This window comes from Chinchilla lanigera, unplaced genomic scaffold, assembly GCF_000276665.1.
Source record: "Chinchilla lanigera isolate Chin_1 unplaced genomic scaffold, ChiLan1.0 scaffold00008, whole genome shotgun sequence".
Taxonomy (NCBI): Eukaryota; Metazoa; Chordata; class Mammalia; order Rodentia; family Chinchillidae; genus Chinchilla; species Chinchilla lanigera.
Window position 1 is genome coordinate 19,842,446 of NW_004955409.1, and position 18,753 is coordinate 19,861,198.

At 34.1% G+C, this 18,753-nt stretch overlaps 1 protein-coding gene across 6 annotated transcripts in view; it reads right to left on the bottom strand.

The window, feature by feature from the left end:
* Positions 1 to 18,753, bottom strand: part of Lrfn5 (leucine rich repeat and fibronectin type III domain containing 5) — a 259,458-nt gene that overhangs the window by 131,919 nt on the left and 108,786 nt on the right. For 5 of the 6 annotated variants that reach the window (XM_013510460.1, XM_005376881.2, XM_005376880.2 and 2 more), the window contains exon 2: positions 13,503 to 13,678. The exons of the other annotated variant lie outside the window; for it this stretch is intronic. The gene's annotated coding sequence lies outside the window, so the exon portion shown is untranslated. The remainder of the gene's footprint in view (positions 1 to 13,502; positions 13,679 to 18,753) is intronic. 6 annotated transcript variants of the gene reach the window in all.

The following is an 18,753-nucleotide window of genomic DNA, read 5'->3' on the forward strand; positions in this document are numbered from 1 at the left end:
AAAAAAATAAATAAATAAACAAATGGTCCCTCCAAAAAAAAAAGTAGAAAACTTTGAAAGATGTGGAGTTAAAATAGAATTCTGTCTATAGTTGTATTTTCCTTCAAAAGTTAAAGAGAAATAAAAGAATTCTGAGTAAATTCATAACCAACATATGGGTAGTAATTGAAAAATAAATTCTAGACCATAGATTATATCTTAATAACTACAAAAGGATAGAAAGCCTGAGAATGTACAAGCTAGGCTAAAAATTACAGTAAATGTTAATTTTTTTTAGAAATTGAAAGGCATATCAACATTAATCCTTCTCAAAATTATTATCAAATTCTGCTCACAGATCTAATAAGCTGCATAAAGCAGACCAGAGCCTTGGGTTTGATTTCAAGTTTTGCAATTAAGAGAAAAGTAAAGAAAAAAATGAAAAGGAAAGAAAGAAAAGAAAAGAAAAGAAAAAAGTAAAAGAAAAAATCTGTAGACCAATAGCTGTTTTACACAGTTGTACAATCCTTAATAAAATATTAGCAAACTGAAACAAAAACAAAAAGAACTATATTCACAACAAACCAAATTTATTTTATGTATTCAAAAGTAGTTTAAAAATTAAATATCAATCAATATGATCCATCATATCAACAAATTACAGCAGAGAAAAAGGAAAAATCATAGCAATGATGCAGAAGAAACTTGAAAAATTCCAAATTTTTTATACATTAAAGATTCACAGCCAACTACAAGTAAAGGTAAGATTCTTCAAATCAATAAAAAATCTGCAAAATGCATACAGCTGGTGTCACACAGAGAAATGAAACTGTTAAAGATGTCATATTTGTCTAAAAAGAAAAATCCCAAAAAACTGAGGAAAAAGAAATCTTCTAGAATTAATGAGTATAAATTTAACAATATGTGTGAACATATATGTACATTCTGAATTCACAGATACTATTTTTATAATACCTTCATGCTAAAAAAAAATCAATGAAAAAGGGGATAAGCCAATAAATGGGAATATATTGAATCAATACTTTACTAAATAGCAATCAATGAACCTACACAATTTGCAACTGTATTCATCAGCACAGATAACTCTCAACTCGCATAATATTAAGCAAAGGAGGCAAAGCATAAGTGGCTGAGTAGTACTAAACCACTCCCATTAGCTTCAGAACTTTACCAAATGATCTATATTGGTTTCAGAAGCATAAATGAGAAGTAAACTTTAAGAAAATAAATGATTGTTATGTAGCCTAGATCACTAACCAATTTTAGCTTTTACAAAGAAGGCTAATTTTGAAGATTGTGATGTGTAGCCTGAATTCTATCAGTTTGATGGGTTTAAGAAAGGCCCAGAGGACTAGTAAAGCTCACTTCTGGTGTCCCAGTGGGTCAAGAACGGGTAAGCGTGGGTACTGTGAATGGTCCTTTCACCCTTTCTCTCTGGCTTTGTTCCAAAGCCTGCTCTCTGGCAGTCAGGAACTAAATTAAACCCCTCCTTACAGTTGCGTTGTCAGTTACTCTGTCCTAATGATCACAAAGTTGACTAACACAAGATAGAGGTGGTATTCTACCATAGCAAGGTTCTATATTATCAAAGAAGTGGTAGCAGTTGTTCCCACTACAGTTATTTATTCTGATGTACATGAGTTCTATGAACCTTTCTATATGAATTAGCTGCTGCAATAAAATAAGAACATAGAACTTTGCACTGAAACGTTAAAGCATCAGTGTAACAACCTGTCAATAGAAGTAAACAGAAGTCTGGAGACTAATGATGATCAAAGAAATAAAGTGGAAAATAAAACCAAAGGATTTTTCCTGTAAAACAGTAAACAGCCCCAATGGGACTTTAAATATTGAAAGTTACAGGTTAGAAGAAGATAAACCAATTTCACTAATTATCTACATAAACACAAGGAAATTAATAATATTTTCTTGGCTCCTAATCCACCCATTCTAAATGAAAATTCATGCTGTTCAAAAGTCCTTTCAATTATGAAATATATACTTAATTATTCTTTAAAAAAATATTTCCTACTGACTTCTAGATTTAGGCTGGGAACCTAACTGACCATGATATTTCCAGTTATAAAAGATTTCATATTAAATTAGACCAAAATAAGGCTTTCTGGGAAGAAGCACTAGAGGGACATCATTTAGGAGCCAAAGAAAATTACAATAAACTAAATATCATTAAATCTTGAAGGATTTTAAAGAATATGCCTACATCTCCCTCCTCCTAAAGAAGGACTCCCTAGAATTCTTTGTGGTACTATGATATTGAATGTAATTTTAAATTGGGAAGAATTACCACCTTAAAGACTGTCAGAAACAGTAGATTCTCTCAGTGTCATGAGTAGGATCATCAAAAATTAAAACTGACTACTAAAATGAACACCATAAAGTTCATTATGACAAATGTCATAACACTGACTATTGTGGTTTGGTAGTTAACTGCAATAATTAAAGTAAGTGACTTAAAGGAAACATATCTTGGCAAAATATGAAAACTAGTCCCTCTGAAGTCAAGAAAAATGTGAATGGCCACAATCACTGCTTGATTAAAATATTAAAAATCCCCATTAAAATAGGGCTCTTATCCTATTCAATTAGACAATTAAAAGTAAGATATAGAGAAATTTAATGTTACATTATAGATATTATACATACAATTATTTGTTTTGATTAAATTTATTTTTAATTGATACATGAAACAAAAATGTACCTGTTAATGTGGTATTATGTGATGTTTCATCATATACAGTTATATAATGGTGAGAACAACTACAAACTACTGGAAGTATTAAAATTTTAACAAAGTTGCTTAGAAGACATAGTGACAAAAGGCAACAAACACTACTATTTAGACACAATTAATTAAAAATGTTACATCACCTTAAATATGCCATTGCAAAAACACACCAAGGCTTCCTGTAAAAAAATCTCAAAAGAAATGCAAGATACATGAAGAGAATAATATCTGAAACAGATCATTGATAGGTATACCCTTACTTTAAAGTATAACATAATCAAAATATTCTTCCTAAACTAAATTAACTATTACATGTGGCTCCAATAATATTTGCAGCATATTTTTTCACAAACTTCTCTATCCCAAAATTTAAATAGAAACCTATAGGATAAAGAATGACTGTCAGCCATAGCAAATTGGAAAGTGGATAGAAGCCATTGATTCATTTATTATAATCTATAAAGATTTCTATGACAAGTAGAATGCATATATTACTGTATGATATTTGGGTAGAGAACATGAAGGAGCAATGAAATAAAATATAAAATCAAGGTATATTCATGAATATATGAAATACATGTATAACAAAGTTAGAAATTTACATGAGCAGCATACATTATTCAATAAGCAATATTGGGACAACTAGTTACAATGAACAAAACAGAACTGAGCTCCACTCTAAATCAAGTTTAATTTACATGTTACACAAAAGTGCATATATGAAATTTATCATGTTATCTAAACTATCAATGCCTTCAGGCAGAGTACTTTATCGTCATCGTATTTCATGAAACATATTTATGTTCAACAATTTCAGTCTTCAGTTTTAAGGGGCAGCCCAGTGACATTGACAATCATTTTGAAAGAGGAATTTGCACGGAGGAACCCTGGGCACACGATTCACTTTGCCAAGGTAACGGGCTTTCATTTAGTGCAATAAATGTATCAAAACATTCCTTCTTTTTGCTTTGGGTGTGCGTGCTCTTCTGTGCATTATTTGAGTAAACCTCTACTATGGAAGAAACCAAGACAGATTCTTGTGCATTCACATGTTTTGTAAAACTGAGTCTGTTACTTGTCTAGGTAAGCACCAGGGTGCCTGTAGGTCTGTAGCAGGAAGCCAGGGCATGGCGTTGTCGGGGGAGGAGTTGGGTGTGACCTACCAACAGAAGAGGCTTATTAACCTGGCACGGAGCAGCAGCACCCAAGCCTGGCACACGATCAAGCCTAGCCCTGCAACTGGTACCAAATCTGATACAAGAGCACACCAAACCCGGTGTCTAGTGTCAATCTTCTAGCATGAGATAAAAGTGGGATGTCCTTGATCATCTGTCAATGAAGACATAAAAGGACAGCAGGAAGTGACTTTGGGGCCACTGTCCCCTTCCTATCGTAGTGATCCCTTCTGCTCTCAGGACCTATTCTCTCTTTTCCTTCAAAGCACCCTTTTCTCCCTGATCAATTCTTTTGCCTTTCTCTTTTTTCTTTTTTAATCTTTTTTTTATTTCTGCCTAAAAATAAATGGTCATCTTTCACATCCACCAATTATCCTGACCAGGTCAGTGATCTGGACAAATAACCTGAGAAGCACTGCTGCTCCCAACACCATGTGATCACAGATCCACACCAAATAAGACTGAAATTCTCTCTCTTGACACCAGAAAAGGAGCCATCATTATCACAATCATCTAGCTGTACAGTGTGAGGAAACACACACTCAGCTGCACCACCGGTTCCTGGAAGCTCCCTGATGGACATGCCACTGCCCCTGATCAGACAGGAAAGGACCACATTCCTACGGGAAGCTTAGACCTACAGGAAAGATTTCACAAGCTCCACATCTTCTACTTTGATGTCTGCAAACAGCACCTAGGAGCTGAAAAGGCTTGACCATACAATCTCCTCCTCTGACCTTTGGGTGTCAAGGGTCAGTGGCTGGCCATGAAATATGATTGTGTGCTGTTTTCTTGTGTGTACTAGGGAATCTGGGGCTCATTTATGGATAAAAAGTGTATTCCTGGTGGGTGTGGTGGTGCATGCTTGTAATCCCAACACATGGAAGGCTGAGGCAGGAGGATTGCTGGGAGTTTGAGCTCAGCCTACAGTACATAGCATTGGAACTACACAATAAGACACTGTCTCAAAAAAAAATGTATTCCTTCTTCAAGCCCTAAACATACAGTGTTAGTTTTTAATGAATTACAGTGGAAAAAGTAGTCACAGATTAAGAGTGATACACGTGGGTCTCAAGGAAACCACAAAGCAGTAAAACGCAGCATATGAAATGGCCGTGCTTTGGTAGCAAAAACACAGCCTAATGTAATGGTTAGCAAAGGGTTTCTCCAAAGGGGAAATCGGAAAGGAAAGCTAATTCAAATATTTTCAGTTTTATACATAATCAAGTATGCTCACTTTAATACAAAAATGAAAATTTTATATCAAATAAGGAAGTATCTAAGTTGTGTGTACAGTTATAGTTCATTTAAAAAAATCTGAAACAGAGAAGAAAGGTCAATCATAAAACTGTGGAAATATTTATATTGTTATTCGGTTTTACCTGCTTGAGATAGTTTTGTATGCGCCAGAACTTACAATTACTGAGTGATTAAATACATTAAATTAGATATTATTGATGTATGACATCTTATATAACTTTAATCAAACTGATCTTAAGTTTTGTTCTTAATTTTAATTTTTTGCTCTTACTTCCTCATAAACCTTCCAGTGTTTTGGATTTGCCATTTTTAGCATCATTTCCAGAAAATCTGTTTTTTAATTTTGAAAACTTGATATATATTTTATGTTTTCCTTTTACAAATGTATTTTAAACTGATACATAAAACATAAATATTGTAAATACTAATGGGGTACCATTTAATGTTTAAATACTTGTTGTTTTACAATGAGAACATTCACAAACCTTTGTTCCAACTTTTTAACTTACAGTAGATTGTGGTTGGTGATAGTCACCTGGATGTGCAAGACTATATCAGAAGGTCAAACTCTTACGTAAGTGTAACATAGTACCTGCTGATCTTTCCCATTCCACTCTTCCCTTACTCTTTTCTGCCTCTGCCATCTACCATTTTACTCTCAACTTCGGTGAGATCACCTTTTTATTTATTTATTTATTTATTTATTTATTTATTTTGAAGAGAATATTAAAAAGAGAACAATAGCAAAATACAAATAAAACAAACCAAGGATATTAAAAATGATACAGGGTTTCAATCCAAATGACAGGGATTAACAGTGGTTGTTATATTACATATTGTTATCTTCAATGAAGTTGTTCAGATTACCAGATGTAAGAATAGAAGATTGATCAAACCGTTAACGGGTATAAGAAAATAATAATTTAAAACAACATTAGAGACAACGCATAGTTTCACTAGGCAGGATGATAGGAATTCAGCAATGGTTGTTTTTTTTTTTGTTGTTGTTTTGGTTTTTTTTTGTTTTTCTCCGGTACCGGGAACCGAACTCACGACCTTGCACATGCCAGGCAGGCGCTTTCGCCGCTGAGCTAAATCCCCAGGCCCCCAGCAATGGTTGTTATACTGCAAATTGTTGTCTTCACATAAGTTGCTCAGATTACCAAATATAAGCATGCAAAATTGGTCAAAATTTTTAAAAAGTTAATCATTAACTGTTCCCTTCAATAAACCACCAGATATCAGCAATAGAGTAAATGGGCATCTGACATGAATATGCACCTCTCAGATGAAGAAATACTAAAGGTGAATAAATATATGAAAAAACATTGAACATCATTATTTATTAGAGAAATGCAAATTAAAACAACACTGAGATTCTAACTCAACCCACAAACAATGGCTGTCATCAAGAAATCAACCACATGACAAATGCTGGAGGGGCTGATGGGAAAAAGGAAGCCTTATCCACTGCTGGTGGGAGTGTCAATTGGTGAAACCACTGTGGTTATCAGTGTGGAAATTCCTCACAAAACTAGCATTGGAACTCTCATTTAACCCAGTTATTCCCCTTCTGGGTATTTTATCAGAAGAATTAAAGACATCATACCACAGCAATATATGTGCACCCATGTTTATAGCAGTGCAATTTGTCATACCTAAGTCTTAGAAACAACCCAAATGTCTATCAACTGAGGAATGGATAAAAAAGATGCGGTACTTTCATACAATGGAGTATTAATCAGCTATAAAGAAGATAAACTAGAGGCTTTTTTTTTAATTATTTTTGGTTTTTCTCCGGTACCGGGAATCGAACTCACGACCTTGCGCTTGCCAGGCAGGCGCTTTTGCCGCTGAGCTAAATCCCCAGCCCCTAGAGGCTTTTATAGATAAATGGTAAATGGATACAACTAGAGACCAAACTCATAAGTGAGATCAACTTTTCTAGATTCCCTCTATAAGTGAGACCATGTGTTCTTGTTTTTCTGTGACAAGCTTATTTCATACAACATAAAGATTTCCATTTCCATCTAGGTTCTTGCAAATATAATATTTCATGCTTTTTGTTATGGCTGAATCATATTACCTTGTGTATATTTCCCACATTTTCTTTACCCATTTTCCAGTTCAGGGTGCAACTACATTTTTTATATCAGTTTGCAGGTTATTGCATGAGTATTTTGTTTGAAAGTGACCTATAAACTGTTTAAATTAACATTCTTTTCATTTTTCAGATTAGCTTCTTGTGTATCAATCTATCATACAAGCTGAAGTTACTATGTTATTACCATCTGGACTAATTCCTGAAGGTACTTAAGAAATATCATCCCAAGTAACAAAAGCATTAAAAATCTGTATTGTATGAAATATCTACCTAGGCTGATAGGGCAAACTTAACAATTTCAGAGATCTAAAATGTACTGAAACAAAATATTCTACTTAATTCATATGAGTATCATGTTGCAAAAATATATTCTAAAGAGCTTACCAAGAATGGGTAAGAATGAGCCATTCTATTCTTACTTGATATTTTCCTCAATATTTTCTTTAATTTTTGTACTGGAGAAAATGGATTTCTTGATATGAATATTCATGTACAGCTGTATAAGGAATCATCCTTGTCCTTAAATATTTGTTCCCAAATCCTTAGTTATAAGTATTACTAGTATGAAAGTCCCCATAAAGTACCCATAATTTACATAATCTTTCATAATTTAGATAAGAGCAACATGTATATTACAAGAAATAAAGAACCACAAATCCAAGATGCAATTCAGATGTTGAGCTTCTACTGAAATCACCATATATGACATTCTTTGTTGATCCTTTCTATGTGGGGCACTTGGGTATAACTACATCAAGAAATGTATCAGTGTCGGAGGTCCACCCTGCTTGTCACGGGAGAAATAATACACAGTTTTTCTTCAACAAAACTGACCTAAATTTTTAGGAGTTTACATGTTCATTTCAGCATGCATAGGAACATACAGCTTTGATAAAATGAGAATTTTTCTTAAAAATTATGTATAATTTTGTTAATAGTTCTTTTCCAGCCCCCTCTTTTAAGTAGAAAATTCATCTCATGAAAAAGTTTATTCTCTCTTTCTGTCACTGCATTAATACTGAACTCAGATTTTGGATTGTGGGTTATTTCTGTGTTGTAATCATTATTGCAATAAGCATTGTAATAAGGTAAGGGGAGCTCATTTACCAGTAATGGAACTCTATCTTTGAGACATTCATAAGTAGGTATTAAAAAGTTATTTGTTGTACCAAATTAAACGGTATTTAAGAGTTCTGGGTTTAGCACAGTAATCCATATTTGCACGCAAGCAGTCATAAAGAAAGACAGTTATTTATTATGGATTTAGACTTGCCTGGCAATAAGAGGAACAGTTACCTTAAAAGAAATAGTTGGCTGAAAAACAACCTACACCCTTGCCTGAAATCCCAACTCTAATGTTTCTGGTCTCTTGCTATACAACTAGAGGGAGAAATGTGTTTTTCACTCAGCTAATTCCTGAGATTAATTAGATGTATGGACTGAAGGTGCTGCCATCACAGTCATCACACAGTTCACTCTGCAATCAAGAATGAAGGATGGGCATCAGTCACAACTAATGCAGTCACGGGCAGCACGTCAGCAGTTCCAAAGGTGTGCTTTGTTTAACTTCTCTCAGTTGTAATCTCTTGAACGTCAGTAGGTCTGTACACATTCCTACAAACTTCCATGTCCAAACTGTGTTATGGAAGTTAGCTGTGTCAGTGAAGCGTGTCTAGGTATTCTGATTTTATTAAGGGTTTCAACTAATAAATCTATGGCTATAAATGCTATTTTTTCTGAACAACTTTCCATGTAGTGCAAATGAGAAATTTCGTTATTCCTTTAACATCACCTATCATTAGTAATATTAAGCTAGGGTTTTTGGTCAATGGACTATGTACAGAATCTTCTAGATTTTGTATTTCCTCCAATGATATCTCATGGATTTTCTCTAAAACAAGGCTTTGTATAAACTGTCAAGGTTTTTGCTGTAAAGTCTCCCATTCTGTTTAATATTGATGACAGATACATCCATTTACCCAGAAAATTCTAAATTTGACATTTGCTAAAATACTGCGTCCTGCAACCCACGGTATTACAGAGGACGTTAACTCCATACTGTGAATAGTACACTTATCAGCATAACTCAGATAGTCTTAATTTGAGTCGGTGTAAATACATGGTTTCTTTCCATTGGATTGCATAGTCAAAGTTTGAAAATTAAGAACATTTCTATGCACCTGATGTCACTTCCTAAGGCTACTGTCCACATGACATCAATCTTCCTTGGTCCTAAGAGTAAATTAATCATTACCTCTTAAGGCAGGACATTAACTCTGGCTTCTTCTGAGGATAGTGCAGGATAAGAGTGATGGTGTTAGGACCTCACCAGGCCAGAGCTAACAGAAGGCCCTAGAGCTAACCAGAGACCCTTCTAATCAAGTGCTTCCAGCTCACTCATGTTTAATGTTGCTGTCATGATTTAAGGGCTTCTCAGAGACTCTGTATTGCGTCACTAAGGGTCTGGAATTTTCACCTAATAGAAGCAACACATCAGCAAACTACAAATGATCCAACATTGAAACCTAACTCTGAAGGCCAAATTCTACTTCAGATAAGCCCATTTTAATTATCTCAGATTAAATCATTTCTCAGGTACTGAATTTCATAGGGCTATTTGTAATTTTTATCACAACCTACATATTATGGTTATTTCTGTGGTGCATTACTCTTTCTTCTCTACAGATCTGTTATTATATTTTAGACAAACATTTGAGTGAAAATCAATCTGAATCTGTCTCACAATAGTGAGGACAGGCTCTTTACCCATCACCCTTCAGCAAAAACGGCTCCTGGTTAATTAGACTACATTTTCTCTTGTGAGTGTTGAGGTGAGATACCAGGCCAATGAGATTTAGGAGAGGAAGAAACAGACAGATGCTAGGACCTTGTGGGAGGTCACGTAATGGGAGCAGAAACTGAACGGCTTTGATGCTGGGAATGCAGGACTAGTGAGCATGTGGCACGGGATGAACAGAGGTGTTAGAAACGTGTGAGAACCTCGTAAGCCATGTTGAAGAGAAGAGTCCCTGGTCTTTGTTTCTGTTCTAAGGTAAATGCTCACCAGAGACATATGACTCTTCTGTTTATATTTGGTAAAGCTGCCTGCGTACAACAAACAGAACAAGTTCATCGCTGGTTATAGTAAACAGCTTCTGAAGAAGTCTGGAAAGAGAGTATAATAGTTAGGACAGGGAACTGATAGGAAAAATGGGAAAAGTGGACGAATTCAAAAATTGTTCTTTTTCTTTCCCTTATGTAAGTCTTACCAGATTATTGGTAGACTAAATTTGTGACGTGGCATGGAAGTGATGATTTCTACTTTTATGACAGAAGTTGATGCCATTTACTGAATTCGAGAATAGAAGAATAATGTATTTGAAAAGATAACAAAGAGGCTAATTTCCAACAAAATAAAGCTAAAGCAAACAGATCTTTAGACATATGAGTTTGGAATTGACTAGCAAGGACTGTACTGGCCATAGCCTGTTTCCATTTGCTCTGTCTTTTAGGATTACTGAATTTAATTGATACCCAATTCATTTAATCAGAGTGACAGGGTCATAGTCAACACACTGACTTTGTCCTATTGAAGACTCTGATTTTCTGTGTGTGTGTGTTTGTGTGCGTGTGTGCGTGCGCACATGCACATGGTCTATTCTACAAGGATTTCCCAAGTATGTCAACATATTAGGCACAGTAAATTATCTACTTGGTTGAATACACAAATCATTTCAACTCCCTCATGAAGATGGTGTGAGAATAAAAATAATGTTCATTAAAGAGTACTAGCCTCTGTTATATAATATCGTGGTGACCTTTATTGTACTAAAAAGTTAAGCACTGTTAATATCTGAGGTGATAATTTATAAACCCTAAAAATAGGGAAGTTTGCTTTAGAAAAATGAAAGTACTTCAATGCCTTGAAGTGTAATTTAATATTTAGAAGGCATATTCATTTTATAGTTATCATTGCTCTTATGTGTATATTGTTTTAAATATATATATGCATACAAGTGTATTTGCACAGGCAAGTTCAGACATTATTATATGTTATTTTGATTCATAGGTGTGCTTGTCAAATGAGAAAGAGTAGCAGCAACAAGCAAAACTACTAGTTTACTAGCCAGGACTAATAGAAAATACCTCAGTGAGAAAAAATAAGCATCATAGCAACCCACCTCGCCTGACTTGTTCTGCCTTAATTATATAAGGGTATTCTATGGCCTCATTATTTACTACTACTTCTTTCTCAGTCTAAAGAAATTCCTAGTACTTGTCTCTTGAAGGGACTTAGTAGATGTACTATGAATTTGCAATGAGCTATTTGAAATTTGAGCAAGCTAAGGATTATATTTATTTAATGAAAAAGAAGTTCTATTTCTATGGACCAATAGAGTAGGAATTAGAAAAAAAAAACTGAATCAAAATTAATTTGTAGGAGTTATTTCCAATATATACCTTCTGTTCAGCTTTCTATTGCGAGGTTAATTAAGCATATCTTGTGGCCTTATTGTAGCTTTCAGTACATGAAAATGTGTGTCAACTCACTGGGTTATGATTTCTACTACAGATTCTATTTTAGTAAATATATTTTCTTTGCCAACAACTTTCATATTTTTAAATTTAAAATCCTCATATCAGTGAAAAATGAAAATGTCTTTATTAACTAAATATTTACTTGAGATGAAGTGTGTAAAATAATAGGTATAGGCAAGGTTCTCTGTCTCCTTAAGAAATATGCAAGATGGGAAATTGTCTTCCTTTCTTTTGATGAAAAACTGAAGAAGCCATAGAATTAAAACAAATCTTAACTGAATTAATCATTACCTGAAGGCATCAATGTAGTAAAATATACATAGAAAAAGTTTTCTCTAAAAGAATTATTTCTAGTCTGTCTTCAGCATACTTACACTCAACATTATATGCTACAATTACAGTCAAATGAAGTAACCTTGACAAAACCTGCATATATCATTTTCATTTATGTCTTTAAGAATAATCCTCCCACATGTCTCTGAGTATACCGACAACATACTGACTGCCTATTTTAATCTCACGTTGTTAGCATCTTGGTTCCCAAATAAATATTTAGCAGGAGTTTTGCATTCTGTGAATGACAAATACATTTCTCAGGAAGGCATATTGACATTGCAATACTGTTATTCGTGACAAAAATAAAATTAAGTGTGTCTTCTCTTTTGCTTCAAAAAATTTTCATTTGCTAAACAGTCAATCAGTGATAGGTAATCGAAGCTGTATCAACTTTTTACCATATAAAGTATGCCCATATTTTCTGTGTAGTGACAGCATACTGCAATGTGAACAAGAGAGGGCTTTACCAAATATTTAGAAGGAGGAAAGAAAGGAAATAACTCAAATTTAAACAACATGAACTGGAAAAATAGCAAAATAATAGGATCATAATTATAAATCAAGAAGACTGACACTTTCATGAGAAATTGTCATTATGTTTTAAAGTACTGTGAACATAAATAACATTAGTACATGTACTTGGTTTATCTAGAAGTTAGGATGCCAGAGGTAAATCTAGAGTTTGGAATTTATTTGGGAGTTTTATGCAGTATATTATAGTATGCATTTGTAGACAATTCTAATCTCCGATTTCAGTTCTTTTTGCTACATATAGATTTTCTTTTTTTAGTCTTTTCTGTATGCATATTGACAGGCTAGCCTTACCTCTCAATGAAATAGATGCTCTGTTGTTCAATGAACTACCCAATCAGAAAAGTGCCCTTCTACCAGCACTGATGTTCCATGCCCTTCATATTGCACTGGAAATCATTAAAAGGGGCGTTCAAATTTTAAGAATCAAAAGACCAGAGATTTTGTTCCACTTTCACAATGCTTTAGCCAAATAACTTTGATATAATACAAAACTCTTCTGCATCTATTTATTCACAAAGATTACTATTTAAAGGTCTCCCTTGCTAAGCTTTAAGGCTGTAAATATAAATTATAATGGATACGAGACACAATCCTGCAAAGAAAAATCACAAAATCCCATAAGATCACAAAATCCCAACACAAAAAGTGGTAGATTTTATGTATTCAGAAAAACAGAACTAAAAATTAAAAGAATAATGGTGAATACTGCTGGTTTTAACTTTTATATTAGTTTGGAAGATTGCTAATTGGCCCCCCTAAATGTTTTAAAACCCAATAGCAAAAATCAAGCCAAATGTAACCAACTTACTTCTGGAGCCTGAAGAGTTCCTCACTGCCGTGAAGGAGTCAGCACTCTGCCTGGCTGCTGCAGAAATCAGACAAGGTGCAAGCATCTCCAAAGCTGATTCTGAAGTTGGTGTCAGAGGGACAGGTGATCAGCTACTACATATCTTCCCAACACCTAGCTCAACTGTTACAGGGACTCTTCAAAGGAGACAAGCAGCCAAAAAGAAAAAAAGAAAAAGAAAGAAAAGAAAAAAGTATCAAATGTGCTCATGAAGTATCTTGAAACTATTGTTATTCACTGCATGTAAGGTCAACCTCAAACTATTTCAGGACTATTACTAAATACAGTTCAAACAGATTTGCATAGGAAGGCTTTCCAGAAGAATGTCCAATATGTTCTGGATCCAATAAATATGTCAACATTGTTTTTCATTTTTAGAAGTTTTATCTTAAAACTAAAGGCACTAGCCTGTACAACGCCATGGGCTCAATCTCCATTACTGAAAAAAAAAAAAATGACACTTTACATAATCACAAACTAGTTTAATTTCCTTCACATTTAAATTAATTTGACATGCACTCTAATATTAAATCACTGTGTAAGTTCAAACATATTTAGTCATCACCCACCATGTAGCAAGCATAGACATTTCACAGGTGGGGAACCTGACAAAATCCTGCCCTCATATGGCTAATAGTCTTAAATATTTTTTAGACATTACATTTTATCTGCAGAAGTACATCATTTTTGGCGGGGAGGGCAAGTGCCGGGGGTTGAACCTAAGTCCTTTGCTATGCAAGGCAAAGGCTCTGGAACTGAGCTCCATCTGCAGCCTTTGCTTAAGCAGAAGTGAGGAACAACACATTTCCAAACCACAACAGCGAAAAACAGATTGATACATTAATGATGTGTTTTATTTATTGTTTCTGCGTCTCCTTTTCGAAACATATAGGAATAAATTTACAAATGCACATTTAAGATGGTGATTCCACTGTCATAAGATACTCAATAATGAGGAACTTCAGAGTTAACACTATGCCTGTATTAATAGTGAAATTCTCAAAAGTACTAGAAATCAGGGCACAGATTAATTAAGTAGGGGAAAACAGTGGATTATTTTTTTATATGTCTTAACTATTTCTATGAATGTTTGCTACCTATCAGAACTTTTTATCAGTATGAAATGTTTATCAAAAGATTATGTAATACCTAGGTTATAAAACACATACACAGAGACATGAATAGAAAGCAATCATATGGCAAACACTCTGATACAGCTATTGTTTGCCTGTTTAGATGTTATCTTCTATGAACATTTTAAACTCATTGTTATATTCATATATGTATCATTAAAATATAAAAAATTCAAAATCAACTCTCCCTACCAATTAAGATGTCCTCAGAGAGAACAAACTTCACAATTTATAACATTCTCTCAGAAATATTTCATGCATACATAAATGTATTTGTATATTGATAGTGGTGATGTACCTTTTCCCTGTTCCCTCAAGTTAATGCCTCAGAGATCAGTCTGTTGCTATGTTCCCTAATCCAGGGGCCTATTTACTGTATCAGTCTAATTATATCGTACACATGATCAGGTCTTACAGGGTTCCAATTGTAACGTGTGCAACTTTAAGATTTTGTTAATGCAAAAATCATATAAGCAATGTCCACTTGCAGGCATTTGTTACTCATTTGATAATCCATGGATAATAGTATAGTAAAATTTTAGAAATTAATTAAATCCTAGAAGAAAATGTTTAGGCCAAAAGGCACTCTAGTTTCTAGAGTTCTGCCTGTGCTCCCATCTCTGTTGTAAGATATAGCATAAAGAAAAATAAATTTGAATTGTATAAGGATGTTTTATATTAATGAATTATGGTCAAAAAATATAAATGCTTTAAAATATTAACCTAATCAGCCCAAATGAAGTATGGATGATAAATTGCATTTCCTTTATTTTGGCAAGGAAAGCACAGAAACTGCTATAGCTTCTACCTAAAATCCAATTTTTTGTAGGAAGTTCTTTAGAGTAATACATTCATTAATGAAAGCAACATTTTCCCTTCCATAACAATATAAGAACTTAGATAAAACATGTGTCATCCTCACATTTCCCAAGAATTCTCCCAAGAACCAATACAGATAGATACATACATATTCCTGTATGACTGCTATCGAAAGCAAAGATAGAAAAAATTCAATTAAGAAGCCAGGCACGGTGGCACACTCCTGTAATCCCAGCACTCGGCAGACTGAGGCAGGAGGATCGTTGTGAGTTCGAGGCCAGCTTGGGCTACAAAGTGAGCTCAAGGCCAGCCTGAACTACATAGCGAGACCCTGTCTCAAAAACAAAAAAACAAAAGAAAAACAAAAAAAAACAACAAAAAAAGAAAAAATTCAATTAGCAATGCATTAGCTCATATAGCTAGTGACTTGCAAAAGCAGAACTCTCACCTAGAACTGCGTTACCTCTTCAAGTGTCATTTATCATGGCCTAAGTAATTATTGGTGTAGCACTTATTAAACAGGGTATATTTCCTCCAGTGTATGTTTTTGGTCCCTTTGTCAAAGATCAAATAGTTGAATTAAAATTGGAATTTTTTTCTGGTTCTGTTGCATTTATCCTCATGTCTGATTTAGGGCTAGTATCGTGCTGTCTTTATCACTGTAACAGCTTGACACCAAATGCTGAGGGAAATAATCAGACACATAAGCTTAAATATGGCATGGTTTCTCTTATATGAGAAACACAAAGTATAAATAAAGAGCAAAATGAAAGATAGATAACAGCAAGTAGGTGAACTTTCTCAAATGGGAAGAGAATTAAGAGATGAAAGGAGAAGCAAGAGAGGGTAGGGAAAGAGATAAAAAAGGAATTAAGATGTGTTTTGCACATGTACCAACTTCACACAAGGAGTGTAAAGAATATGTATGGCAAGAATATACTATACTTTAAAAAATGTCCAAAAAGTAACGATTTCAGAAAACCATTACAGAATTTGGCTACACTTTGGATGCTTTCCTAAGATTCTTAAATTTAATCCCAGGAGTGGCACTATTGGGCAGTGTAATATTGTGAACCCTGAGAGGGAGAGGTCTGCTAGGCGGTACTTAGAGGCTCTCCCATGATCCTCACCATTCTCCTCCCTTTGCTTTCTCTCTCACCACGGGACTAAGCAGGCTAAGAGGGAGAATCAAATAATTCTCGCAAGACTGGGCTACACAGCTAGTTGAAACAAGCCAGACTACACAGCAAGACCCTGCCCTAGAAAACAAACAAACAGAATGATGTTATTGCTCATCATTACTCGCTTTGACATCTGTTCCTGACATACCATCTGGCCCTGTTACCAGAAGCACAAACCAATGGAACCACCCAGTCTTAGACTTGAACCTCTAGAACTGTGACCTAAGAGAACAATTTCTCTTTATTAACTTGGCTATTTGAGATATTTCAATGTAACAGTGCAAAATGATTAATACAGATTTTACAGTAACATCCATACATAGTGGTCAGTACAAGGTCCAAGATGGGGAATGTCTAATTGTGACTCTAATATTACAATTTTCTAATATTATGTGAAGTTTCTCTTTTCTTCTCAGTAGAATATTAAAATTAAACATCCTATGAGAAATTCTGATCAACATTTTAGCTAGAAGTCATTACTGTTCTGGCCAGCTTCCATGGTCTTAGAAACTGGGGCAACTGCTATGCTCTGTATTCCCAAGAACTATGGCTGTCCCTCTAAAAATTATTTTGTATGTCAATACCACATTTTGCAAGAATGCAAGAAACATGAGCAAAGGTTTGTAAGTCATTAGGTAATAGCTTTCGAAAAATGAAAACCACTTCCTCCTCCACCACACAGTGGGACTTGCTCTTCCTCTATAATGTGTTCACCAGTTCTCTGAAAATAGAGATTGAGTCTCACTATTAACAAAGGCAGGGCCTGGTTCAGAATCATAGTTATCACCATATTGTAGATCTGGATGGAAGTCATACCAATATCAATACTACTCACTTTTCTTTTTTTAAATTAAAAGTAAAGTTATAAAACACATTTCATTACTTCACATATAGTATACTGTATGTGAAAATACCAAAAATGATATATAATAATTTTGTTTGCTGCTGAAAGGTCTTCCTAAGCTATCCTATGGTTTAACACATTGAACATTAAAAGTATCCTTGAGGTGTCTGCGGGCAACACAGTCAAAATTATCCCTAATAATATGAGGTAACATGGAAGAAATTTCTCTACATCAGATACTTTGTTGAACACAATATTTAAGCATTAAGTATCCATACATTTGATCTACATCATACAAGAAGCCAGATGTTTTGAAATATATGAATTGAAAAATGTATTTTTACTACAGTTTAGTCAGGTATTTAGCAATAGTTAAATATATTGCTTAGTATAATATAGCCATTGTCTTTTCTGGACTACTCCAAAACTGAGATTATAGCATAAGTGTTCATTTGTTAAGACTTAAAAAGAGTTTGAACCAGAATTTGTTAAGACTTAAAAAGAATTTGAACCAGAGACAGAATAAAATTGGAAATTATTTTATATTAATACAAATTTAATGCATAAATCTTCAAAAGGATTCATATAAACACTATTAATAAAACATGCTTGTTCACCAATAACAATGTTAAACCTACTTTAGAAATTAAATTAGGAGCACTGATTGAATACAGAAATGCATTTATGTCATTGGACAAAAGTGTAGTGCCATATACTTGGCTATAGCAGGATGTTTACAAATTATTACCTCACATCCACAATCATATGACAAATAAATTAATGCACCACTAGAACATTTATTGCTTAATGCAAATGTCACATTGAAAATGAGAACAACTAATCATTCCATTCCTCTAATAGCAAGAGTTCAGCAGTTAAATAAAACATAAATCTTTGTGACCTAAAAATTTTATTACTGCATTTGTAATTTCCTCTTAACAACTCACAGAAAGTAACTTTAAGTGATGCTGCTTTTCTTTAAGTTACAAGCCAAGATGAAGGCTTTTGTGTTTGCTGCAGTCTTTCACAGTGGGCAGAGCTGGTTATCGATTTGCACTGGCTTTAATAAATTAACATATTCATTTGGGCTGGGGATGTAGCTCAGCAGCACAAGTGCCTGCTTAGCAATTGCAAGGTCCTGAGTTCGATTCCCAATACCAAAAAAAAAAAAAATTCATTAAATGTCATAATGATATTTTACTTTAATGTATTTTCCCTACAAAAAATACTAATTT